The 27,657-nt window shown below is 44.9% G+C and overlaps 2 long non-coding RNA genes across 3 annotated transcripts; one reads left to right on the top strand and one right to left on the bottom strand.

Moving 5' to 3' along the window:
- The first annotated feature begins 1,718 nt into the window (after positions 1–1,718).
- Positions 1,719–18,518, top strand: LOC106015389 (uncharacterized). The gene is made up of 4 exons (XR_005266846.2): positions 1,719–1,867; positions 4,392–4,901; positions 13,485–13,557; positions 15,625–18,518. It is a non-coding gene; the product is annotated as an uncharacterized lncRNA (long non-coding RNA).
- Positions 2,147–4,628, bottom strand: LOC113844037 (uncharacterized). Of its 2 annotated transcripts, none has more exons than XR_011810120.1 (2): positions 4,490–4,628; positions 2,147–3,717 (listed from the first exon to the last, which is right to left on the bottom strand). It is a non-coding gene; the product is annotated as an uncharacterized lncRNA (long non-coding RNA). The 2 variants fall into 2 exon arrangements; XR_005266847.2 differs by having other exon boundaries at positions 2,147–3,733.
- Positions 18,519–27,657: the final 9,139 nt, after the last annotated feature.

Below are 27,657 nucleotides of genomic sequence, written 5' to 3' on the forward strand. Positions count from 1 at the left end.
CATCTCCAGAGCTTGCAGCATGGCCAGAGCAGTGATGGACCCGTGGGCTTCCCCACACTGCAGGACATGTGTGGGCACCTGCAGACGCATGGGGAAGGAGCCCAGCCCCGTGGCTCCCTGCCTTCTGCTCTCCTGTTCCTGTGGATGGAGGCTGGCCAAGGCTCAGGGCAGACACAAGCCCCCCCATCTCGCCTTGCCACTGGATGCTGCTGCAGCACCTCCTTAACCCAGGCCCTTTTCCCAGGAATCTTCTTTAAAAAAAACCAAAAAAACAAAACAACACACCAAACCTGTCTTTGTAGCCAAGCAGAGAAAACGGCTCCCCAGGCAGATTGCTGAGTGCCCCCAGATACCAGAGTCCTGCTGGTGGCTCCCCTTCCCATCCAAAATGCTGCACGAGGCTGGGCCACGGTGCTTCAAGGGACAGGTACCCGCCGTGGTGGGAAGGCCTTGGGAAGGGGCTCCTCTTGGTGCAGGGCTGTCAGTGGCACCATGCGGCCGCTGGCTGATCTCGCCATCAGCCTTATATGGCCCTCGGCTTGGGGCTTCATCCACTCGGTAAGAAAATTAGGTTACGGCTGAGCTGATTGTATTTTTGCCATCTGACACACATGCAACTGGAGCCCACGGAGAGTCTGATTAATGCTCTTCCAGGATCGGATTGTCTAATGCAAACAGCTTTAAAAATATGACTAAAGTAGGAAAAGAAACTTGGAAAAGACCCCATTTGGGATAAAAGCAAAGAAGGCTATTTTTTGCAAATACCAGTATAGCTTCTTCTAAAAATATTATCTTGGATGTCTGCTAGAAAATGAGAACCAAATGTGATTCCGAGCAGCCTAACACAGCCTGCCACTTCAGAGGAGACGGGAAGGCAACCTCTTGCCGTGGCAGGGGATGTGCTTGCAGGCAGGCACCCAGGGGCATGGGTGGGCACAACCCAAAGCTGTCAGCTTCGGGGAGAAATGCAGGTGGGCAGGATTCGCCCAGGGGCAGCTGAATTGCAGGTTCATCAGCTGAATTGCTGGCAGCCATCTTGGGAGCGTGCAAGGGTTTCTAAGGAAAGGAGTTGCATGCTGTTAATATTTTTAAAATTATTATTATTATTTGTTAAAGCAGGAGTGACATCACAGAAGGAGAAGAAGGAAAGATCCTTGCAAGAGAGGCCAGATCAGAGCCATCTTTCTGTTCAACCCCTTAAGCTAATTTTTCGCCATCCTCCCCTCTCCGGTGTGCAGTTTCTGAGCCTCCCAGAAGCAACGAGGTGGCTTTTCCCTCCTTTTCACGTGTTTCTTTGCCTCAGCTTCCCAAGCAGTTTCTTTCTGAAGCCAGCAGCTCCAACAGCTTCTGCGAACGCTGTGTTCAGAGCGAATCCAGGTTGTAAACAGAGATGCTGGTGCCAGAGCCCTGAGAATGATTGAAAACCTGCAGGGTACTCCTTGGTAGTAACTCAGACAGCATGCAAGTAGTCTTGGAGTGTTTTCCATCTAAACCTCTCACTAATATAATATTAATCTCTGCTCCAGCTTTGCCCTTTCCAAGCAGTGATCACAAAGTCCTCTGGGCCTCCTCCTAAGATCTTACAGGGGATTTTTTTTTCCTTTGGAGCTGATGAGCATGTGTTTTATTTGAAAATAGACAGATTGCATGCTTTTCCACCCCGGTCTGATGGTTTCACCTCATCTTCTCGATGTGTATCAGGGCAAGTCCTGCCTGCTGCCTTTACCACCAGAGCACGGCGACAAGAGGGTGCTGAGGCCACTGGCCTGAAGAGTTCGCACATCGTGTGGCACCGGGGGCTTCCCCAAAGGACTTGTCTGCAGCACAGTACGGCTCCACAGGGGAAAATCTGTCTTGGACCTGCCTGGTGAGATTCAGTTCATCTGCCTCTGGCTGCGGGGAAGTGCAGGCGATGTCACGGGGGGACCAAGAGGTCTGGATCGCGTCAGCAGTCAGCAATGTGTGATCTAAGAGGAGGTCAGTGGGTGTCAGCTGAACGTCCCGAGGGGCTTTGTAGGGGTCTCACCTTCGTTAGACCACTTCACAAATCCTTTGGTATGATGGCAAAAGAGCAAGGGAGAGGTAAAGTGGCACGAGGAGGGCCAGGCGGTCAAGTCCATCGAGTCCCTTGGGTTGAGGGAGGTGAGCAAGGCAAGCTCTTCACCTTGGCAGCTCAGAGCACCCTCTGTGCCATTGACTGGCAGTGTGGTCTCCTAGCTGACTCGCCCAGGAACATATTAACCTTCACGGGACTTAAATAGACACTGTGAGCTGGAACATGCCATATCCTGTGAGCTGGACATCAAGAGAAATCCTCATTTCTGAAGAGTCCTTTCAGAAACACGCCACATCACTATCATAGGAAGAAAGCTGTGATATTTCTTCAAGCTGTTTAAAACAGATAAATAACCAAAGGGAGTGCTGGGAGCTTCTCAGAACCCAGCTGGGATGCCCCGCACAAAAACAACAAAACAGCACCAGAAGGCATTTTTCTGGTGACATGTTTTGCTTCTGTCACTATGTGTAATTTTTGTGATCACTTTGTTTTGCCCAACTGTGTTGCTTGGGGCATGGTGGGGAGGAAAATCCATCTTTCAGTAAATACTCTTCAAACCACCTGCTGTCACAGCAGATTGCTGTGTGTCTCTGTATTCCCAGAGAACAAAACAATTGCAAGCCTGAGCTTTCAGGCCATGTTTCTTACCTAATGCTGGCCTGATTCTTATGAGAATCTGGATTTCCAGGCTGGAGGAAGAGGAACATCCTTCATCAAAAGCACCTGGGAGGCCCTGTTTTTGTCCTTCTCAGACATCATCAGCACGAGGAGAGACTTTTGCATTTGCCTAGGAAGAACACAGAAGTTGTGTCCACATTTTTTCTCAGACATTCAGTGACATCTTAACCTTTTTGCCCTGGCACATGAAATGTGTGTGTGTTTCTGGATGCTCAGGTGCATCAGGAGCCTTTGATGGCTTTTTATTTGAGCTCTAGGTTTCCCCTCTTCTGGATCCCCGCTGTCTAGCCCTGTTCTGCAAAGGCAAGGACTGGAAACCCACTCCTGAGAGTGGGTTTATCTACAGTGGCTATATCTATGCACAAAGCAGCTGATTTTGGAGGCAAACATTTTCTCATCTTTATGCACGTCACAGCTTTTTAATGTATGGCACGACCACAGTGCATCTGGAAATAACCCTGCAATAACTGCTTGCTTCCTGGCCTTGTCACCAAATCCTTCCTGCCAGGTTATTGCCACTTCATATCTGTTTTTTTATTTTTTATTTTTTATTTTTTTTTAATCTTCTTGGCAGAACCATTCCTGGTTGATGCAGCAGCTGCTGGGGAGGAGAGTTTGCAGGACCACACTTTGGAGGAGTTTGTAGGCTCAAGGTTTGTGCTTCATTCTTTGCTTGGAAGCACAAGCTGCCTCCCTGTGGTGATGGCCAAATCAAGCCTGAAATGTGACAGAGCACTAAATGAGACACGTGCAATTTCACTTTGTCTCCAGCATCCAGTCCAAGCTCGTGATGCTCTCCCACGGCTTCCCACAAGGAACCTCTTTAGTGACGTGACCAGCCAGTCCAGGGCTGGAGGGGTTCAGCCTCAGACGCTGGCACGAAGCGAGTTGAATCACTTGGAGCAGTCACTTTCTCTTGGCTGGTGGTGAAGGAACCTTCTGGCCAGCTTGCTGGGGGATGCTGGTTCTGCAGAGCTGCCAAGCTGGCAGGGAGAAACCCTGTCAAGGAGGGAATAGCCTGCTTTCCTGGTAGGCTCCATCCCAATTTACCACAAGAGGCTGATCATTTGCAGCTTTTTATAATATATTAAACCTTTACAGACTATTTAAATAAGCACAACAACATCTGAAAAAGAGCAAAGCTTGGAAGGTGCATTTCTCATGCACCTAGCGTTTGGATATGCAAGTTTGGCGTGCAGCTCTGGACAGGGACTACAGTAAGAGTGCAGAAGATGACAGCAGTTGCTCACGCACCTGCTTGGACTTATGAGCTGAGAAAAAAGCTCTCAGCTACAGGATGTTCTTCGGGTTTTGCTTGCTTGCTCTGCTAAGCCCAAAGCCGTGCCTAAGTTTTAAGAAAAGTTCTTTTTCCTGCACCTTCCCATCTCCTCCCCTTCCCCATTTCACACTGCTAATTGCACCGGCAGGATGCCCTCCAGGCTGAGACTATTCTGAGTGCAGGGTGAGAGGAGGGTGCTGAGAGGAAACAGCAGGCTCTGCATTTTCCTTCGCTAACGTGATTGGGCTATGATTAACGCACGTGGAAAATAATCAGCACATTTGGCTTAATTTTGCAAAATTATTAAAGGAATGAGAGGAAGGTGAAAGGAGAGATGTTTCTTCTTTTAATTTTTCTTTTTTTCTGTTTCATTTTTAGGAAGGAGGTCGGATGTTGCGTGAACATTCATCATTAAACCATCACAGTCGATATTAAAAGGAAGAGGGGCTTTGGAAACTGGGATTGTTATGCCTTACCCTCAGCTGGTGATCACCTCTCAGCCCTTCCCTTCCCAAGTGCTGCTCAGCCATTAAGGGGGTGACCACAGCAAACTACTGCTGGTTCCTGGGCAAAACACACCGTGTCTGAGCCGGGTCACGTAGACTGCTGGAGCTGAGCACATCACAATGATGCTGGCCTTCGCACAACCACTGCTGATTTTGCATCCCAGCCCCAAATTAAAGAGAGCAGGGTGCACCTGCTCTCAGTCAGTGCTGCTTCATCACAGGCTGAAGTACTGGGGTCAGCTGGGTAACCTTGGGTGCCCAGGTGCCCCTCATCCTTACACTCATCACCAAATCTATCTCCTTTAAACCCAGGTTGGGTTTAGCTGCTTATGCTGTGTCCATGTGTTTGGTGTGAACGTTTTGCTGATGGTTCCTGTTGTTGGTGAGTTCAGCGCTTCTTGGCACTATCTTTCCAGTTAGAAAGGAAATCATAATCTTGTTTTGTGGGCTGGAGTTTTTATAAATCTCTCTTCCCTTCATATCTTTAAATAATGAAACATTGACTTACTGGAGAGATTGTAATATTTCTCCAAATTTTATAATGCACTAAATAAAACACAAAAATTACTGATATGAAAAATATTAGAAAAGCCTATTCTGTGATTATAATTGCATTTCTTTCTGATACAGGAAAGTATGCTGGCTGTTTCCTTTAATTGTGCTTTTTTATTACTTTGAATTTGCATTTTTATTTATTTTCCATTTCTTGTAATTCCCATTTACCAACACAGAATTAACACTTCTTGTCCCTGCTGAGCTCACTGCTATTCCCTTCAGCTTCCTAATTCTGCAAATGCTGGCTAGGGCGTTAGCCTGGTACATTTCTATGGGTGCCTGCATCTGATCAGAGAAATTAGTGTCCCAAAGTGCTTAATTGCAGAGTCCAGGGATCTCATTTGGAATACAGGCAGGCATCTTTTGATCTCTGAATCAAGCTGCCGAGAGCAATTGGGTGCTGTGGCACTTGACAGTCCGACCCTGAGGTATTTCCCTGTCCCAGCTGAGTGCAAGGTCTGGGGTGCTCTTGCTTTGCCAGAGCTGGAGGTAGCGTGGGTGTCCTGCAGCCTTTTGGGGCACAGCGAAGCCTTGGGAGTGGTACATCAAGGGAACACCCCCACCGCTGTCCTGCCTGCCATGGTGCTGGTGAGGCTCCCAAGGGGATTTCAGTTGCGTATCTGGGACTTGGATGTGGCACTGACGCTGCTGCCATGGGGAGGTGGCAGCCCCAGGGGGCTGGGGCACAGCACAAACCCTGCTGGGGCTGGGTTTCTGGGGACAGCCTGAGCATGTGAGAGCAGCAGTCAGTCACAGCAAGGTTAGATTTCTTCTTTCAGATGTTCTGCAGTGATCCCTTTTGTCTAGAGGGTGGAAACTTGCTGTTGGCCCATCCTTGCCAAACAAGGTATTAATCCTGGCTCCTGCAGGCTCCCCGTGCTTGCAGAGCAGGGTGGGGGCTGCGAAGGACCTGCATCCTTCCTCAGCTGCTCTGAAACGTGTGGGACTGAGAGAAACATTTCCAGGGGCTCTGCCCTTGGAGTTGCTTTGCCCAGGCTGACAGGGATGAGCTACCAGGTAGCCTGGAGGATGTATCTCAGAGCTCCTCAACAGAGAGGCATCTGGCTGGCGGTGAGAGCATTCATATTATCCCCACGGAGAGAGCATGAGGAGAGAGATGTGGGCTCTTGCTGCAGACTTAGGGCCTTGGCACACAAGAACAAGTGCATGGGTTGTTCCTGGAGCTGTTTTCCAAATGGATGAATGTTCACCATCCCTGCAGGGCGTGTTGGTCTGGTACTAGCCCAATATATCAGAAGAGTTTTTTTTTTTTTTTTTTTTTATACTGGTGAAGTCTGCCCTTGTAGAATAAATGGTTGACTTTTTTTTTTTTTTTCTTTCACGACAAGCAAAGACCCTGCGGTGGTCACAAGATCACTTCAGCAACATCCTGACTCAAGCAGCTTGTTGCGTTGTTTGTAAAAGTCCAATTTTCTTTTTGAGGGAAATCAATACAGCTCATTACTTAGCTGAGAAAAGATCCCTGTGTCAAGCAGCTGCTCATTCCACTGGAAGGCAGCCCCCGAGCGGGCTTAGCCACTTTTCCAAGATGGACAACAGGTTGATAGCCTTTGTCTTAAATTATCCCTTCTGAACTAAAACTGCCCCACTGAGAAGACCGATCAGCTTCCCGCAGGCTGCCAAAGAGCTGCTCCACAAGTGAACACCACCAGCGCTGGGCAAAATGGGCACTGGGGAAAAAAAAAACAACCCTCCAGCAAAACACTTTTTATACAGCTGGTATAATGGCTGTAAGTTCTCATGCTGCTTCTATGTTATATCCTTTCTTCTGGGCTCTGGCTACTTCATTTTCGGCTTCAGTGCTAGGATGTGGGATTCAGTGCTACAAGGCTGATAGCTTCGGCTGAGAGCTGTAGTCTTCGTATAGCCTGTCTTGAGTGGTGAGGTTTGTCTCAAAGTCTTGGCTCAATCTTAGAGTGGGATTAAGATCTTTCTGCAAGTGCACGGGGTGTTTTAAAGCAGCTTTGGGAGCTGAGAGGGCTGTTGGGCAGACAGTACCTTTCCCTACCTGTGTGCAAGGCCTTGGGGGCAGCACTATCAGCTCCCAGCCTGGGAGCATTCTCACCTGCCTTCCACCGTAAATGTGTTTGGTTAATTGTGAATTTATGGGTAGTGAAAATTGCTCCTTGCTGTAGCCTAGCTTCAGGGTCCAGTCCTCTAAGCCCTTGACAGAAGTTGCTAGTTTAGAAAGCTGGAGGAGAAAATTGCTCCTCTATGAAATGGAGAACGAGGAGAAAAGCACATCGTGGCTGCTGGGGAGTAGGACCGGGGAGTAAAGGCTCAACTCTGCATTGCTTGGTCTGAGTTCTGAGTAAAGCTAACAGCAAGTTTAGCAGAGACCTTGCACTGAGGTAAGCTAAGGCACAAGTTCAGTGAGAAACCAGGGCCAGTGCATGGAGAATTACTGGCCAGGGAACTGGAAAGGGTTGCCTAAGCTTTGGGGTACAGGTTCAACTGGCCAGGAGGAGCTGCAAAGAAGGTAAATTCTGTTAAATTCTCTGCCTTTACTGCTCTGAAACCAGAGCAGATGATAAAAGTGGTAGTGAGGTGTATTTTAAGAAAGCCATCAGCCAAGAAATCTTTCTCCCCAGATTGTTGCTGCAGCCCAATGCAGTGGTTGATTGCAAGAGGAGGTCACAGATGTGCTGAGCACGGATGAGTCCATCCCTCCTCTCCCTGTCTGTCCTCTGAACAGAGGGAGGGAAACAGACCCTTACCTCACCTCGGGTGAGCAGGCTGCACCTCATGAGCGGTCTTTAACAACTTGTTCCAGATCGTAGATCATCCTGTGTGGACTGTGAAGAGACCAACTTGCTTGTATCACCAGACTCCTCTGGTGTTTGATGATGCTTATGATTGCAGCGTGTTGTAGTGTTATTATTTGACTGCAATTACAATAGCATGGGTGGTGTTATGCCTGACTAGCTGATTAATCATCTGGAGCAATGAGCGGATCTTCCTCCTCTTTTATGATAATTAATATGTGGAGCTGGATAACAGTTGTCTGAGTGAGTGTGGAAGTGATCATGGCAAACCGAGATGTGTTTGGCAGCTTGAGGCTGTGGGAGGACAAACACACGGAGCTGTTGGGGCAACTTTTCTCTCCCTGCTGTGAGTTCTGAGTTGAGCTGGCCATCATCCACCTCAGGGAGCTGCATTTCAGTGGTGGGTGTCAGAACTGCCAGAGACACATTGGGCCAGTCAGAGTCATAAGGGGATGTTTCGGTTGCAGGGATGCTCAGCAATGCTTCATCCTCCCCATCTTGAGTTGCCTGGTAGCTGATACTGCTGGGCTTTCTTTGGGGGGGCAGCAGGCACCAGGAGTAGCAAGCAGTGGAGTTTGAGAGGATTTACTGGGATTTGGTATGTTTTCTTGGAGGATTTGCATGGGATGGTCATTCTGTGCGTGTATATATGTATATCAGGCATCCTTGTTTCTAGTCCACCTCTTGTCTTTCTGTTTGACCTTGGCCCAGAGCCTCTGGACCACCATTTCCTTTCAACACTGTAAAGTTTGTTTTCAACGTTAACTGTCTCTTCACACGTGTGTATGTGTGTGTACACTAATTACACCAGTCATTATCAAAATGTATGCTGTGTTTTTTTTAAAGGTCTGGCTTTGAGGACAGAGCCATTTAGGATTGTGGGATGTAAAGCTCTTTCCTTCTTGCAGTGGTTAACCAAAGAGCCCTGTGCCAGCATGTCTGTAGCTACCCAGGAGTGAAGGGAGGAGAGAAATTCATTAGTGTGATTGGATTAAATACCTGCTGTGCTGGGGACCTGCCACGATGGCTTAGTGCCACTGTTGTCTCCAAGCAGGTGGAGTAGCTCTCTGGTTCTCCCTGCAATCTGGGTCAGATATATTCAGTGCAGATTGCCTGAAAGTAACTCATGGTTTTGCTTGTGGGAATTTACAATTCAAATCAAGAGCAGTTGCAGCCTCTCTCTCCCTCATATTGTGATTTTCTTTACTCTCCTGATACAGCAAAGATCAAGATGAAATATTAAATGTCCTCCACAATGTAATTATATCTGGCTGGTTGCAATCAATTCCCTCTGCCTCATACGGTTTGCTACTGCTTCTCCTTTCCCTTTGCTTCCTGTAAAAGACAACGGGGCTGATTCTCATCTTCCCTGTGGGCTGGAAAGGAGACAATGCCAGCTCCTATATGGACCCACCAGCTGAACAGGAACAACTTCTGGAACTGAACTCTCATCAAGAGCCCCAAGCAGTGCACAGACAGTGTGGAGGATGCAGCTAAGCTCAGGTTAAAGAACAGAGAGATCAGAGATCTTCCCTGTTTTTCTACCGTAATCTGTTTATGTGCCCACTTCAGAATATTTGGATTAGAAAAAGTGATGATGACTCTACTTGCCAAAATAGTCCATCTATATGTGTATATATATATATTTGTCAGAGACACTGGTCTCTAGTTTTCATAAAGCCCAAAGCAATGTTTTATCTATTAGGCTACAATTAAACAATGGTTTCCAAAGCTCAGTCTCTTTCAGGCAAATGCCTGTTTAAGAATACTGCATATTAAAACATTTTTTTCTTTTGTCCAGAGAATAGGTCTGGAAGGGCTTTGTAAGGCAGAAAGCTTTATGTGAACTTCTCTTTCCCCTGGTGAAGAGATCAAGGTTATGAATATCCTCATCAGCCTTTTCATCTGTTCCTTCTAAACATGTCAAACAAAATCCAAGACAAATCCCTATTATCAGGTGCGGAGGCTGGTACTATCATTAGCAGGTCTCTTTAGGAAATTAAGGCCATTATTCAAGACACTGGTGACTGCAGCTGTTGGTGAGGAGGGGAGATCTTGAGCTTGGGTGGGACTGATCACCTGCTTGTGGCTAACTGCTTGCTTCTGTGCTTTGCTGGACCTGCTTTTCATTGCTATTGAGTAGTGTGCTCACAGAAAAATCCAGAGGCCATCTTTTGAGAGATTCTTCTTGGGGCTTTTGAATAATGATATGATCTGGCCATTAGTGGTGAACATCAGCCCATGACCTGTTTAAGCTCCATATTTCAGAATTTTATAAATACCTCATCACCTATTTGGGTGTTGTTCAGTTTATACGGAGAGTCAGGGCAACCAGTCTGGGCATACTCCTCCAGGAATATCCCCAATCTGTTGGAAAATGGACAAAAGAATCTATTGTAAGACCTACCACCTTCTCTAGTTTGGAAACTTTATTGGTTTTGGAGCTTTGAACCTTCTGCTGTAGGATACAAGACTTATCTTCCCAAACCCAACAGCTCATCATCAAGAGAGACCAGACTTTAAGTTCCACCTCTGCCCAAGTAGAGCTGACCCTACAGATCTCAGTTCACACAGACCAGTTAAATGCTGATTGTCACAAGAAGACTGAAAGGAAACATGGCCCTAATATTTGGCACTGATGCCAAGAAGGTGACAATGGGTGCTGATGGATGTTAAATGGATGTAAAATAGATGTTAAACCACTTAACAAAACCAGTAAGTTATTAGCTCTGTACCTCTTCTGCCAGACACAGTAACCTGCAGGACACAGCTGTGTTCCCATTTGTGTTACTGTAACTCTGGCTTCATTACAAATAATCTAGATTATTGTCACCATGGGCTGAACCCAAGATCACTGCTCTGTGAGTGAGGGATGTTTGCATCCTATTAGGCAGGAGTGGAAGCAAACCTCAAGCACGGCAGGAATGAGGCATCAAACAGTCCCCAGCCTGCAGCCCTCTCCTTCAGTGTCTCTCTCCCAGGGACCTTCAGCTGCTCCTGTAATATAGGTGTAATAAGACTACAACGCATTTATTTAAAAATTAATCAGATCCTTCACGACACTTTAGTCTTTGCCTTATCTGCTGGAGCCTTGCAGATTGCTATGTTTACAGCTGCTCCTACTGCTAATGTGGTTTTGTTTATGATACAGAAAAAAAAACATGTAATTTTTTATTTTCTCTTTGCTTCTACTGTTTTATATTTTTTTGGCATCCATCTAGAAGACCGGAGATAACTCAGATGAAAAGGAGTCAATTATGTGGTGCCTGGGATACTAGAAGTCTGGACTTTATGACCCAGGAAGTTTCTCTCTGCACCATGCTCCCAATTTGTTGGATTTTTTTCTTTAATATCAACAAATAAAATAACATATCCTGGATACTCTGCAGTCAACAACATTCACTTTATTGGCAGTAACTGGCTTGGAAGCTACTATATCTCCAGGACTTTTCCATTTAAAAATAAATATAAATATATATTTAGATAAATATATATATGATATATATATATTACATCAGTTAAAAATATTTTTTTTGCTTTTCACGAGAATTTGAATGTTTTCTGACATCAGATATTTGAACAGCTTCTGAAATGAATCCAAGCCAGGAACTTTCCATTTTCCAATCTGTGAGGAGCATGGTATTTTAGAAATGCCACTGATACAAACAGGAGAAGAATTAGGTCAGCAATAAGTCCTTGGGAGCTCCCAGCCACTGGCTGCTAGGACTGTCAAGTTCTTCTTCCTAAAGATTAGATTTATTCCTGACTTAGGGAGGTGTACACCTTGGACAAATATCTCCTACTAGCGTGATTGCAATGCCTAAGTCTTCCCTCCTGAGCAACTTTCTGTCTAAAATGGCAAGCAGCCAAGCAATAATGGCTGTGCTTATGAGACTTTTGAATTTTTATTAGTGTTTTAAAGTTGAACAGAAGCTTACAAATTTCAGTATGAGAAAGTATTGAGAAGCAGGCTCAGAGTAAAGTCACCATCCTTTTTGGTTGGGTCCTAGGACAGTAGGTGTGAGGGATATTGTAAGGGCAAGAGCGTGACTTGTTGAAAAGTACTGGAAAATTGTTCTACTTCTGTTGAAGTTTTATTTCTGGACGCTGAAAGCACATTGAAATATCCTACATATCATGCAGTATAAGACTATATATTATATTATTTCGGCATGGTATAAGATTATGCACAAATATTCATTACTGTATTTGAGAGAGGATTTTTCGTTCCTTGTTCTTTATCATTTTTTACCTGGCAGAGAGCTTGGTTTGAATGTCCCTGCCTGTGTATCTCTGCCCAAGCCTGGCTCTGCTGGCAGGGTCAGGACCCAGTCCTGGACCCAGAGGAAGCAGCTCACACTCTTTCTAGGAACTGCACCCATCGGCAGTGCCCTTCCGAGGGGACATTTTCTGAGTAGCCAGTGGGGGAGAGCTGGTCCGCAGATGTCAGTCTGCAGGCTCAGGGCTGGTACCCAGCAGAGTTCTTCAGAAAGAAATATTACGGAAGGGAAAAAATACAAGAAAAACAGCAAATGCAGGAGACAACAGGAGCAGCCCTAAGTATGTTATCTTAAGGGAACTGAAAGTCCTCTTGCTGCACCACAGCATTTTAAGCAGAGTCATTATTATCAATCTTCTTTTAATCTATAATAAAAGTTAAAGAGAACACAGCACAGCCCATGCTTCCCTTACTGTTGTGTACCCAGAAGATAGAGTGGATTTAATGTAAAGTGATCCTTGTAATCTGGCAGAAATAAAATCCTGAAGGCAGGAATTGATCAGGTAAAGGCGGTGCAAATACCTGCTCTGAAAGCCTTCTTTGGATACTGTAATTCCCACAGGCATCAGGAAGCTGTTAGCTAATCAGACAACGCTGCACCATATGGTTCGCTGTTTAGTTAAAAGAAAAAAAAAAGTGAGAAAGGGAGAAAATCTCAAAGCATGCCATCAGCAAGTGTGAAATGTCCATGCTAAGGTTCTCTGAAAGAGGGGAAAGCCACAGCCAAGGCTGTGACTCACTCGCTAATTAGCAGGGCTAATGGCACTGCAGAAGCTGCTGGCTGGGTTTCAGATGTGACCAGCCATGTGGCTGTGTCATTCACCATGGGCCAGCCCAGCACTGCCCTGAGCATGCAGAGCAGGTGTAGAAGAGCCAGACCTTCCTTCCCCATGCAACTTTGAGGTATATTGGAGGGTGCTTCCAGAGGGTTCTGGCAGTCCATCTCCTGCACACACCAGGCTCAGCCAGGTGCTGAGTGTCCCAGAAAGGACAGGAACCCTCATGGAGTGCTCTGAAGGCTGGAGGGGCTCTGTTTCCAGCAGGCTTGGCTCTAACCAAAGCAGCAGCAAATGGTGGTAGTTTGTGCTTCAGCTAGAGGCAACCCACCAGGGGTTGGTGTTACACAGGCTGCTCGTGGGAAAAGCTACGTGCAGCCCACAGGGAGAGTCCTGTAGAAACCAGGCGCTCCTGTAGATACCTTTGATCACCACTTTTCACACTCGTGTATATAACCAATATATTGTATTGATTATATTATACTCCAATATGTAGAGACTGTATTTTATAGATCATAGATTATATTTTGTTCTGGGTGTGTTATAAAGTCTGTTTTCTATGTCTGTAGGTTCAGATCAAGAAGTGCTGAAGTATTGTCCCAGTCTCACCAGATTTACAGGCTGAGGGTGCCATAAGATGAGGTAAAATCATCTCCTTGTCGACTACTGCTCACTAATCCTCCATCCTCTCCAATCCAACTGTTAAGAATTTACCAGTTATCTGTGCAATGTCTGCCGCCTGTAGGGCCCTTTTTATGCTGATTTAACTCACTAACCTGGTAGAAAATTTACTACATCAGGACAAAAAAGTGTTTTGTTTTAAGCTGAATTCATGAGTTGATTTCGTTCCTGGTTTTATTTCCATAGGTGAGTAGGAAACCTCCTTTTAACTCATTAGTGGGGACTAATTCTCATATCTGGTTTTATCTCATCTCATGAACCATTCGGTCCTGGATCTCCTTTTGACAAGTGTAGGTACTTGCAAAACGAAGCTCATGACTTTTGCCTCCTCTGTCTAGAGAGAGTGTTTTATCACTGCAGATGGATGCAGGACTGAACGTTTCCTTCCCAGCACCACGCGGGGCTGGGCTGCAGCTGCTTGGAAAGTGCATGAAATACACAGCTCTAATGTTGGGGAGGGCAAAACCATGGACAAATAAAGGAATTGTTTTTATGTGCACTGATGGCAGGGGACTGACTGTGTGTCAGGTTGGGCACCATTGGGTTATTTGTTTTAGCTTAGATTTGTATCTCTCAGAGCTGGTTTGTTTTCTTTAAGCAATTATTTGTTGTTGCACAGTGTTTTAAATACACCTGCCGTATGACTGCTGGTCTGTGCAGGGAAAAGTCTTCCCTGTAGGGCAGATGCTCTGCTCTATCCTCTGGACTACCCTGGATTTGTTGCAGGATTTAACCCCTGTAGAGTCAGAGCAGGACCCCAGCAGGGAAATGTCTTTCTTGGTGCACATCTATAGCTTCTTCCTTCAAGTGTGTCTTGAGAGCATGGTGAAAGGGACAGGGGCTTGACACTAGAAGGATGCCTGACTTCTGGACGGTGGAAATGTTCCTGGCAGTGTTTTTCTTCTCTTTGTTCATCCCTCAGCTGTTCCTCTTCTCTGCTACCAAACTTCTTCCTTCTTTCTGCCTGAAGGCCCTCTGAGAACCCTCCCAGAATTACGTCCCTTTCCCCATATTCAGCTGCCTGATCCGCTTCTCTGCAGAGATGCTTGGAACAAATTGGTTCTCTTGGATCTCAGCCCATGAACCCACCTATGATCTGATTCAAGTGCAATTATTAAAGGCTAATGATGCTCCATTGTCTTGAATTATATCTATATTGCACGATGTAATGGAGAGCTATCAAACTAACTGTAAATGAATTTAGTCAGCACAGTAAGCAGTTTAGTTAAGCTACCATGGGGCTACTAAAGGGCTAATTTACCCCCTCTAGAAGCAGATCAGCAGAGACAAATCTTAATCTGGTGAGTGCAGTCTATGTTCATCCAAAACTCAAGCTGAGTTACACTTTCGAGAAGAAACCAAATGAAACAGCCTGGATTAATCTACAGAGTAAGGAAAAAAAAAGGCTCTTGTTTTGTAATTGCATTTTTTTGTAGCCTCAGAGCTAAAGGATACTTTGCACCTGTGTTTAATCAGCAGGTGTTATTCACTGTGGGCATACAGGTGTGGTAGTTAGGGCCAATGGCAATGAATATGCCCAGCCTGATACAGAAATAGGAGTACTGTTTTGGGGGGCAGGGAGACCAAAAACAGTTTTGTCCAAGGAAATCTGTGTGTGGGAGAAGTGCTGAGCTGGACAAGAGACAGCTCACAACCCGTTTGTGGGAAGAGCTGTTTGAGATCATGGCTGCAAAAGCAAACGAGCAGCGTTAACCTGCCTGGGAGCTACCTGGGGTGAAGGACAAAACTGAGAGGTCAAGTGTTCCCTGCAGTGAAGGCACTGGTCTCTTCCTTTTCTGTTTCATTAGTATTCCCCGTGCTTCCTCCATCTGTCATAGTCTGCATCAGACATGGAGGGATGAAATCACCCTTATCATTTCCCCTCCCACTTTAAGTGAGAACTGCTTGTGCTTTGTTTAATTAAAATACACTGTTGTTGTTTTCAGTATTCGTTAACAGCAGGATTAATCCAAAGCTACTATACAAAGAGAACATTCTGGCACCTTTAACAATAAGCTTATGTGACAGGGTTCTCAGGTGTGACATCTGGGCTGGAAGGCAACGTTGTGGAACTGTCTCCATGTGCATTATTGTGTCTTCAGATGACATGGTGGCTTGTCTTCATTTAAATGGTCCCTGGAAGAAAGCAAAGCTGAAGCACTGAGCATCTTATAGATTAGCTTGCAATGGGCATCTGTGGATTTTAGGAAAGTCTCCAGGACTGGAAGGGTTAGCAAGGTGAGAACCCCAGAGCAAAAGACTGAGTCACTGCTGCCTGAAGTATAAGTGGAAAGGAGAAGGGCAGAAATGCCACCCGTACAACAAAACTAGTTTGCCAGGCAACTTGGTATCAGACAGCACAACTTTTCTCCAAATAGATACAAATGGACAGTGACGAAAGCAGTAGATAAGGGACCATAGGTTAATGCTGTTAGAGTCTACTCTACCCTTGGGCAATGGCAAAGACTGTGTTTGGTCATGAAATGCGGAGACGTCACCGCATTCCAAGTGCTGTCTGCAATTACGGGTGTCGTAGATCTCTTGTGAGGACATGTGTAAGGGGAAATGTTTCCCATAGCTGGAGAGATTTCCATGTAAAGATTCCTTCTTGTCTTACGCCCTGCGCCAAGGAAAACAGGGTGCTCGGGCAAGGGAATCTCACAGCAGAAAGAAATGAGTCCATGAATGAGCCCACTGTAGCACCCATAATGGGCATGAATGCATACTGGTCCTGCCTGTGGGTGGGGGAACTGGAAATGGGCACCGGACATAGCCCTGCCCTTCAGCTGGCTGCTGTTGATTCTGTCTCAAAATAGAAGAAGGAGAAAGCTGTAACAAACTGCCAGGCTTGTCAGTACTGGAGGAAAGAAGAGAAAGAAAGAGAGGATGGAAGGACAAAAAGAAACAAGGGCAGAAGGAGAGCACTACTCCTTAAAGAGAAGCTTACATCAATCCCTGTATTTCCGAACCAAGACAGTCAAGTGTGAAAGTCACGATGAGCATTCATTACCCCTGGCAACCTGTGGTGATTAATTCTCCCTGGCAGCAATACATAAGCTTATGGCAATGTCCAGCTTGTGGCTGGAGCTCTGCATGCTGGAATGCAGAGACACAATAGGGCACAAATACTTGCCTTATAGGTGTTAAGGAAGTTGAAGAAGATAAAAACAGTGCCATGGGAAACAGAGCAGTTAAGTGGGAAAGGTGAAACAACAAATCATTGGCAGAGATTGCTCCTCCTGGCACCAAAGTTCAGTGCTGCATCCGCAGGAGAAATCACCTCTTCCAAGAATGACAGATACTCTCCATCTATTGTTTCATAGCTCTTCATCTTCCCTATGGTGCCACAGGAACTCACCGCCATAAAGTACTTTATTAGCTTAGTCCTTAAATGCTCCAGGAAGGGAATCAACCTGGCTGAGCTCTCCCTACTACACTGAAGTAGCCCAAGAAATGCTGAGTCTGGTTTAGTCTGACAACTCTATAAGCTTTTTTTTCCACTACTGAAAAGAGGGATGCTGGTATTTATGTAACAGCCTGAAAAGTGGATTTTCTCACCACACTTTTTCACCCTTTGCATTCGCAGCCCTTCCAGTTGTCTTCCTGGGAAAAAGCAAAGAAAATACCCAGCCACCCAGATAACAATCCTAGTCTCTCAAACTCCTGCACCCTCTAGGAGACCCTGCTGTGTGCCTTGTGGCTTAGGGTCCTCAGACCAAATCAGGGATCTGAATCTAGATTGCAGTAGCAAAGGATCTTCAAAGGGAATGCCTGATCTCTCACTCTGATAGGCATAGAAATCCACTTAAGCGCCCTGCTACTCTCAGCTCTGGCTATTGAGGCTGACAGAGAGGAATGCTGTCTCAGAGTACGCCCCTTGGCCACTCTTGATCAAAGCCTGGATCAAAGTCTGGCAGCTGGTATCCAGAAGCAAACAAACAAATGCACAGGTGAAGAAACGAGGATCTGAAATTTGCCCTTGGGTAGCCAACCTCCTATATCAACACTGTAAGTATTCTCAACCATTAAATAAAATTTGAGAAGATAAATCCCGAATATAAGAAATTAAAATCAATAAACTCAGCGAGTCCTCCATGTCACAGTTCAGACTCATAAAGAGATACAACCACTAAATCCCTCCAGTGCTGCTCTTTCACAATTGCACACATTAAGAAAAGGGAGGAAAGAGTTATATGAAACATTTGGCTGGGTATAGGAATCAGTTATCTTAATGATGCAATATCAAAAGGAAATATAGTCTCATTTAGAGATCTACCAGCTACAGTCACTACAATACTCCCCGAAGGATGGTAACTATTCTCACAGATGCCTAGAAATTAAGAATTATACTCTCGCTACATTTAATATCCTAGCTGTACTTTCAAGGATCATCTATCTTAGTAAAGCTTTGGGGATCTAATTCAATTGCTTTCTGTCTGCCATTGCTTATTTATAAAACACGTGTCCTTCTGATGATACTCAGTTCCAGTGGATCTCCCAGAAGATGGAAGAAGAACTTAAGTTATTCAGTCTCCTGAGCGATGAAAAAGAAAGATTTGATCTGCTCACCATGCCTCTATGACTGCATCCTGTCCTTAACTGTCTTGTTTTGCAATGCAAACAGCACACCTAAAATGTGCATTTTCCTCATGCTGATCCAGCCACGTGGTAGGACAGAGCCATACTTGTCTTTAATACTTTGTGCTGGTTGTTCTACTAAAATGAACAGTGCAGAAGGAACATCTCATGTGTGTTACATTTGTTTACTTGTGTGCAAACAAAGAATAATTTATATGAAATTATTAACAGTTGACGTTTATGGGATGACTTTACCAGGAACCCCAAAGTAACACCAAACTGATAAGCTATGCACAGACAGCTGAAATGCAGCCTTTCCTCAACTGAGACATTGTAGTGCTTGAGGACATCATATGTATGCGCTTATGATACAGTCAAAATACCAGTGTAATGTGTGAGAGTAGGGAAAAAAGAAGGACTCAGTGTAAAACTTCTCAGCAAAAAATCTGTGGCATGGTGCTCGTGTGTGGGAGCGAGCCCGAGGACACAGTGCTATGGGGAGACTGCAGAGTGGGAAGGTAGGACCTTAGAAAGTGCTGAAAAGTGAATGGTGGTAACATAGGATCCTAAGGAAGGAGGGAACATCAGTGGTCCCAGGGATGGACTGAGTGGGATGAAGAACAAAGAAGTGGTGGTGAAAGGAGAGACGCTGAGCCTCCTTCAGCTGCTAAGCCTGTAGGCACATTGTTACTTATCTAAGCTGGATTTCCACAAAGCAATTAAAAATATTAAAAGTATTACAAATGCACTCAACTTGAAGGGCGTAAGTACTCATCTTGGATTTAATGTTTGCATGCTTAAAACTAAGTGTATACTTAAGCACCTTTCTGGATGGGAACATTAACTGATAGGTAGTGTCAAATGTCGGGCCAACAAGTATGTGTAGGGTCTTATCAGCTTCCTGTAGAAAACAATTGGCAGTGCCTTGCAGCCTTGAAAGCTACTTCCCTCAGCAGTCTTGAGTATATTGTTCCTCTGATTAACAAACCACAAGATAGATTTCTTTCCAAACATCTGATGCCTTGTGAATAATTTTCTTAATCAAAATGAATAAGGAGGAAGCACATATTTTATCATTGTTGCTATGGTACTGTGAATTATTGCATTTTTTACTCAACTGCTCTTGTGGTTTTGTTCAGTTCTAGGAAATACGTGAAGAAATCACGCTGGATAAAGCTTTAATGTGATGCTATAGGAGTTTGGATTCAGCTGGCTACCAGATGCTGAGTCATAAAGTAGAGGGATGTTTCGGAGGTAATGGATTATGGATAGCATCTGTAGGACTCGGTAGTTATTTTTTATTAAAAATCAGTGATTTATGTTGGTGATGACTCTTGCTTGCCCAAGATCACTGTCAGATAAAATTTCTGGTCAATGTGGGAGAGCTTCTGACCCTGGCAAAGCACCAGCACCAGCTGTACAGCTGCTGATGCAGGTCTTCGGGCAAGAGGGAGACAGGCTGCAACACCAGCCTGTGCGTGTAGGGGAAAAAGATCTGTTGAGTCTGGAGAAGTGAATAAGGGCAAAAGTGGAAAAAAATTAACATTTGTTGATTAAATCCTGCCCAGGGAGCACAGCCGTCTGCCACAAAAGTGAGAAACTGGCACAGATCAATGGCAGAACCATGCAGGGAGAAGCGCAGCTGTGCGGCATCGCTAAATCCAGGGGTGAGTGTGTGTGTGTGCGTGTGTGTCACAGCACAGCTTGGGGCTCTCCCCGGTGCTCTTTTGCTGTGACCCTGCTCTCTGCCGCTGTACTATGGCCACTGGTCCTTGGGGGAGCAGCTGCTGCAAGTGGGGATGGAGCCTTTTGCTCTGCCTCCGATTAGTGTAAGATTCAAGTCACTCGTCTGGATTTCTCTCTCGCACGTGCACATGCCTGCACACAAAGTGATGATGACAGCAAAACACAAGATGGGAAGCGCAGCTGTCAGGAGTTTCTTGACTAGCATGTGGAAGATGGGGAACGGCCATAAGAATTGGGAGGAGGAGGGCAAATCCCTTGTAAAGAAAAACAAAAAGAGGGGATCTTCTAAGGCTAGAGACAGTGGAAAGAAAATAAAATAGTGTGGAGGATGAAGAGGAGGCGAAAAAAGGGAGAAATCAGAGAGAAAAGCTCAGGAGATATTGATGCTGCAGAGTCACAGATATGCATGGCTGCTGTGTGCTAATTTCCAAGTTCAGTTTTAATTTCTGCTGGAGAAATGTGATGCGAAGCTTTCAGACTGATGAAAGATGGGAGTGAAGGTGAGTGAGGAAGCTAGCTGGGGGCAGCTGAGAAGAGGAATAGGAAAATGGATGGGGAAAATCTCTCTGGCTGCTAGCCTTCTCTGCAGCGTGCAGGCAGAGAGCACCATTTACAGTTTAAGTTTAAGAAGTTTTATTTAAAAAGGCATTTGCTATAAGTTCGAAGATGTCCCTGGGATCACACAAGGTTTCCCTTGCTACTCTTACGTTTGCAACACACTCTAAGAGAAGGGAGGACTAGGGGAACTGCAGTCACCATTGCCTTATGGGGTTGTGTTCCCAAGGGAGAAAGATCAAGGAGAAGTCAGGTGTGAAAGAGCAGAGGCAGGATGAAGAAAGTGCTGACTCTGAGGGAGCCTTACAGGTCTTTGAAGTGGGGCTGGACCCACCTGGTCCTTAGCTGTGGGGTTGAGCCTGAAGGCCAGTGAGCAGCAGGAGGATGCTGAGGTACCCTCACTGCTCAGCAGCTGAGAAATGTCTCTGAGACTCCCAAAGTAGGACCACAGAGAGGTCATTGCAGGCACAGGCTTTTCAAGTTACCTGTTTCTCTTTTGCAGCTTTCAATTTGGTAGTTGAGAACTTAAATTAACCCTTGAACTTTTGTCTCTAAGCTTCTCTAGGTACACATTTAAGCCCAGATCAGTCTAAGGCTTGCTGTCTCTCTGGAAGCAACAAATCCAGGTAAGGCAGCATATGCAGCCTGCACACCTTTCCAGCAGGGATGCGTTAGGAAATGGCTGCAAAATGCTGAAAGCCACCAGGGCATGCCAGGGTCAACCCATCAGCCTGAAAGAGTCAGCCTGGCTTAGTGCCATCAGTGACAGCTCACAGGCAGAAATTCCCCAGGTTTATTCACCTGTCCACTACGAGTTAGAGGTAAACTGTGGGGAGATAGCTCAGGTTTTATCCCAAACTGCCTCACTGAACAGTGACAGCCTCACATGTTAAAGCAGGTGGCACCACTATTAGGATAAAAACAAACAAACAAAAAAACGAAAAACAGGAAGATTTTGAAACAGAGCCTGGCTTCAGCCTGGTACTTCAAGATTGGTTTTGAAGAGTCAAATGTGTCCAAACACGTTCTCTTCAAGGTGAACCACTTCTGTCCCCGTTGTTTGCATACAATATTTGCACCTTCTTATCTCACTGAAACCTCCCTTCCTCCCTCTCCTGGCTCCTCTCTCCCCGATGCAGTGTTCCTTCAGTCACTAACCTGGCAGGTACCCATGTAATACAGTGTTAGTTCAAGGACATGTACTAATAAAATAAACGTATCACCTGGTCGATATGCTTAACATTTTGTGCCACAGATAAAACCAGAAGGAGCTGGTGAAGCAGCAGCAATGTTTACGGAGTAGTCACACGTTACTGAGCAACGTAGACGGGCAGGATTCATCCCTGGTCAGTCCTCTCTTGCTGTTCTATTTCTCCAGGGAAGTGTGTTTTATTCATCTGCCTGTGGAGTCCAGCTATTAATAGGGTTCTAAAGTGCACCAAATTGGCCATTGGCAGTCCTATTAAGATACATAAGCGCATATTACTCATTTTATAGTTTGTGTGTAATTTGAGCCTTTCAAATTTCCCTTGGAAGTCTTAGCTTAGCTACTTACCATCACCTTAAGCAAAGGTCATGAAGTTCAGGGTATGTTTGCTGTTGGGCTCCCTGCTGTAAGGTGCCGTTGGGCTACAAATCTGTGTGCATGCAGGACACAAACTGCTGGAGGCTGTCAACGTGTGCTGGGGAAGCATCACGGCGGTTGTTGGTGACAGCCTAGTGTTTCAGACGGGCTGTTTGTCCAGCCAGCTTTGTCTGTGCTTATTGTCTTTGTTGTTTCACAGCTGACAGACCTGGGGACAGTATGCAGCAGCTTTGTTTTGTACTTTTCATAGGGCAGTTGGAGAGGACTCCAGGCTAATCTAAGATACCTTGAGGGCTTGCTGACAAACCTGCACCCCATGCTAAAAAATATAACTTGGTTCCATCTCATCAGATATTGCTGCTTTGAGAAGGGACCACCAGAAACAGCCTAGCTGGCTGTCCTCTGCCTTGCCTGAGCACAGTAGGACTGCCTGGACCCCTGGGCAGTTGGCCCCACTCTGGCTGAGCACTTTCCCAAATGAAGGATCTGGGTAAGCCTGTGCTGGCACTGCAAAAATCACTCTTCAGAAGAAGACTATGTCTTCAGGAAGAGAAAAACATGATATTTTATGGCGGACATAAGCGCCCCAGTTACATGTACTTGCATCATGCTGCTCAGATGGTACATGCTACAGCTCTTCTGCCTTCTGGCTGTGCATATTCTGAAGACCCTGATCACCTTGGCATGAATTATTGAGAGGAACTGAACAAATGCTTAAAAACAAGAAAATGTGTCTGTGATCCAAGAAGCTTTTTAAGCATCTCTTTAATTCCTTCTTCATCATATTGCCTGCTGCTTCCTAAACAGTGTGGATGTTCTTGTCCGTGCTTCCATTAGCACTGTACGTGAATTCTTAAGCTGACTATTAACATCCTTCAACTAGGAACAGACTTCCCGTAAGGGGAATTATTACACAATTATGGCAATTTTGTAACTTTTTCTGAGGCATCCAGTGGTGGCCGCTCAGTGCAGACAGGGCTTTGGCTTATAGTGACTATTGGCATGGAAATGTGCAGGAGCATCTTCTCTTGGAGCTGTCTTGGGTAGGTAAGTAATAGTAGAATTAAGTAGAGTGGGTACAGGAACAAAGCCAGAGGTTTCTTCTTCTTATTATTATTTTATATATATATATTTTTTTCTCGGAGGAGCTGCAGTTCAGCTTCAGTTGGGATACTTCATGAGAAGGTAATGAAGAAATCAGAGAGAGCAATGTGAACTGACCTAGGCTGGAGAAAAAGGCATCGGACAAATTATCGTTCCTGTTTTCTGGTGAGTGTGTAATATGTCAAAGGCCTGCTTTATGTTTCATAGCAATACTATCATCAATATTGTTGATACCTTTACCACATGTATGCTGTTTGAAATCAATAGAAAGAAAAAGGATTTCCTGTAATAATAGTTATATTACCAGGCTGGAAGACTTATGGATCAACACCAATGAACAAATGAACATTTTGATTCCTGTTATTTGTTCTTTTGATCACATTAGAGTTTAGTGTTAAAATAGGTCATGTGCAGAGTGCTGTGCAAACATACCAGAGCAGACCTTCAGCTAAGTTGTCATGGAGCCATCGTTTTCCCTGGTAAACCAATTTCATGCCTCTCTGGCAGCTCTGTGATCCTTTTTCCTGGGACAGACTTTTCAAATAACTGGAAGGAATGATGTGGTGGGATGTGGGAAGAGGTGACGTGCAACAAATGATGACTCAAAGGCGTTTTTTACCATGTCAAGAACAAGTATAGAAGTCACTTCATGAAGAGATGACGTTTCTCCTTGGGTATGGAGAGATGAGAGTTTTGGGGATGCTTGTGGGAAGATGGGATAGTGTCTGATAGTGGTTTTGCTATAGAAAAGGAGCCAGGTTGTGTGCATGGGAATGGGATTGCCATCTCAGATCATTCTGGGTTCATTGACCATCAGTGCTGTTAATATTGAATGCTTTTAACATTGTGAAAAGGAGAGGGAAAGTCAGTGGTTAAAAAAAAAAAAATAAAATAATAATAACAACAAACAAACCAAAACAACCAGGGATGCAAAATATTTAAATGCAATTGAGCCCTTCCTATTGCTTCTTCTGTCACATGAAGTATCACAAAGCTCTTCTATACTCTTCTGTATGGTTGTTAAGAGATTTAGGAAAGGGAGTGACTCAGAAACATGAGATAAAGTGGCAGATCATGAAGTCTTCCTAAATAATTAGGAAATATAACCATATCTCTATAGCACCTTCCTTTCCCAAAGCTCTTCTGAACTGCAGCTTATCAATGGGGATCACTTTACTCACCGAATACAGCAGGTGGAAGACCACACCTCTTTTATGGAGCACAGCCAACTAAACAACCATTTGGAGCTAGAAGAGTGCAGCTTGTCTTTGATGCTGGTTGGGGGTTGTTGACAGAAAGCATGTAATGAGGGTACAAGCACTCCCCAGGGCTTAGCCATCTCCTGCAAAAGGGCTGTCAGACACCCAGTGACGATGACATTTTGAGGAATTCATTGTCAGTTTTGGCTCTGGTATACAGCTTCTCTGAGTGTGTGGACTAGGGAAAAATGGCATACTGCTAACATTTTTTTTTTTCCCAGTTTAAATCTGGTCTCAGTCAGTTACGTATGCAAAATCTGCAAGGATCCTGGTAACACTCCAGTGGGCAGTATCCAGACTTGCAAAGGAAGCAATTCATGTACAAAAGAGAAGGGGTGAAGTATCAGACAAGAGTTCCTCCTGCCTTAATTTCACTTACATTTCAGTGCATCACATTCTCCTGGTACAGGTAATGCAGACGATAACGCAGCCTCTATTTCTCTTGGATAGCAGCAAAATAGCTGAAGGGGAATCAAGAGCCTGATCTATAGCAGAAACAAAGAACTGCAAATGCAAATTCAGTTAAATTTAGAGCGACACAGATCTGGATTTGATTTCACTTATACCATTTCCAAAACAATATTACAAGTTCAATGTGTGAAATGTGTATTGATTCTGAACAGAAATGTGCATACACATTTTTAGTACGGTTTTGTTATTCCATTAAAAAAAAAAAAGCTAAATTAATGTTTCTGGATGTTTACATGAGCCCCAAGGAAGTTTAAAAGGATGGCTTCAGGATTTCCTTTCAAATAATACAAACCTTTTGGTTTAGTGTGGCATATGGATCAGCTTGAGGTCAACGGAGAGTAGGAATCAATAGATCGCTTTGCCAGGCAGGTCTCTGACAACATGGGGGATGCTCAGCTGAGAGCGAGTGGAAGACCAAGAGAATATTCATCAAACAAAAGTGTAACAGATACAATTTGATGAGGAGTCTGGCCTCATGGGTTCTTGCATTGGAAATAACAAAAGTCTGGGATGGTTTTAATCTTCTATTTCAGACTACTGAGGTGCTGTCCCTGCAGCTACTGGCAAATTCCCAATGCACTGAGACATAGGTCATCTCCCATTATCAAGCTGGTAATAAAGAAATCTGCATGGGGGACTTCATGGAAGACAGCCAGTCAGATCTGGTTTGCATTTGTCCAGAGAGAGAATTTCCTTTGCTACGTATTGGCGTCTGCCTAACATGAGCGAGATGATGGAGGAAGGCTGTCTGCAATGAACCAGACTCACTCTGGGCAGATAAAATAGAAAGGCAACAGAAGGGACTTTAGTGCAATCTGGAAAATAAATAAATAAATAAAAAGGGGATTAAAGTGATAATTTTTAGTTGACAGCCTTTGTTTGTAAACTACAGCCATCTAATGGGGAAACTGAATTTCCTGGATAGCATATATATGCTGCCCTGGAGTCACTTGATTAAATAATGGATGCGAAATGAAAGTACAAGTGCATGTAGGATGAGAAAGTACATGGTCTGTCTCTGGCACCCCACCCTACCCTCCCTTTTTTTTGTCTTGAATTAAACCAGTCCAACCAACACAATTCTGAAGGGGGCAGCTGGTACATAATGCTGCTTCACATCTGCTGGTGGGGGGCAGGACAGACTTCTTGGAGGTGCTTCCTCAGCTTCAGTTACAGGTACTAGAATAGCCTGGGGGCCACTGGTCTAAATGATTGGTGCTGTGCCACAGAGAGGTCCTGGAGAAGTGCAGGAGAAGGACTGAAAGCCGATGATCATCCTTTCAGGGATGTAAATGAGTGGTTATCCTCTTGTAAGGTAAGATGTTAGAGACATAAAAGTGATTGGAGGAAGCAACTTGCTCAGGAGGAGAGAGGAGTGTGTAAGAGAGTACTGCAGATGGGAATCTGTAGTACATCGTAGACACTAAGGGGCACAAGCTGTAAGTAAGAAAGAGAACTAGGGTCTTTACTGGGCACGGTCTTTACTGTGAAGACGTGGCCTTCACAACACCAATCATCTGGATCATGACTTAGTTTATATAATGGTAAGCAAAAAAGTTTTCCAGGTGGTCTGTTGCATCTGGAAGTGTTCGTGCGAAAGGTTATTGTCAATGCGGATTGGTGGAAATGGGGCTGCCTTTCAATTGGATACAGTGAGAAATGAGATTTTCAAAGGGGCAACGCTTTCTGAATGTGAGTCAGATTTATTCCTTTCCCAGTAAATCAGCCTGGATCAGGGATGGGGCAGAATAAAGCCTCCAAGGAGCACAGCATTGTCTCCTGGGTTATAGATAGCCAAAAAAGAGAGAGCCATTCTGGTCAAGAGATACGTTAACTCTTCATCTTTCCACGTTTCATCTCATGGAGTTTGTACGAGGGCTGCACTGACTTCCCAAGCAGTCTGCATGAAGGAACTCAGGGAGACAAGGAAGTTATTTCCTGTCCTGAGGAAGAAAATGCCCTCTCTGAGTCATTCAGCTCAGGGTAGCCCAAGAGGCAGCAAATAAAGAAGTGCTCTGCACTCACTGAGTAGATGTGGAGCCCTATAAATAATACAACAAGGTAGGTGTGGGCAAATGGGGAGACCTCAATGTCTTCCTGAAATCTGTGTCAGAAACCACATTGGCATGAAAAGCAAATGGGGCAGAGCTGCCCTCTCACTTGTCTCCCCGTTTCTACAGTCTGAGATGACCTCTCCTAGCCAGAGTGCTCTGTGTTGTGGAAGAAGCACAGATTTTTTTTGGCATTTGAGATATGCCATAAGCCATATAGAAAGAAAAGGGTAACAAGGGCTTAACACAGAATGAGCTTCTGCGCAGCAGCAAACTTCATCAGTCATGTTCTGTGCTTTCCTTTTGTAATCAGACCTTCAAAGTCAGCTTTGGTTTACTTGACATAATTAGTATAATAGCGCTAATTTTGGGTACAGCTTGTTAAAGTAGGAGGCTTGGATATTTGGCATTCAGGTCAATATTCCATACATAGATATTCCCTGTCTCAGCACAGTGCTTCTTAGTGTCATGCTCAGGAATAGGCTAATGTTATATTTTCAACAGGGCAAGATTATTTAGATCTACTCAGCACCAAACACACTTTGTTTTGAAGAGCCATATTTAAATTCATAGGAAGCAGAGAAGACTGCTCATGTGAAGGGTTGCCTCACAGCAATATGCAGTTAAAATGAAATTAACCCTTTGGGAGATCTAACTTGTTTATGATTTTTTTGCCTCCAGCTCAGTGGAGCGTGAAAAAGATCCACTCCCT

The sequence above is a fragment of the Anas platyrhynchos genome, chromosome 6 (genome assembly GCF_047663525.1).
Source record: "Anas platyrhynchos isolate ZD024472 breed Pekin duck chromosome 6, IASCAAS_PekinDuck_T2T, whole genome shotgun sequence".
Lineage (NCBI taxonomy): Eukaryota > Metazoa > Chordata > Aves > Anseriformes > Anatidae > Anas > Anas platyrhynchos.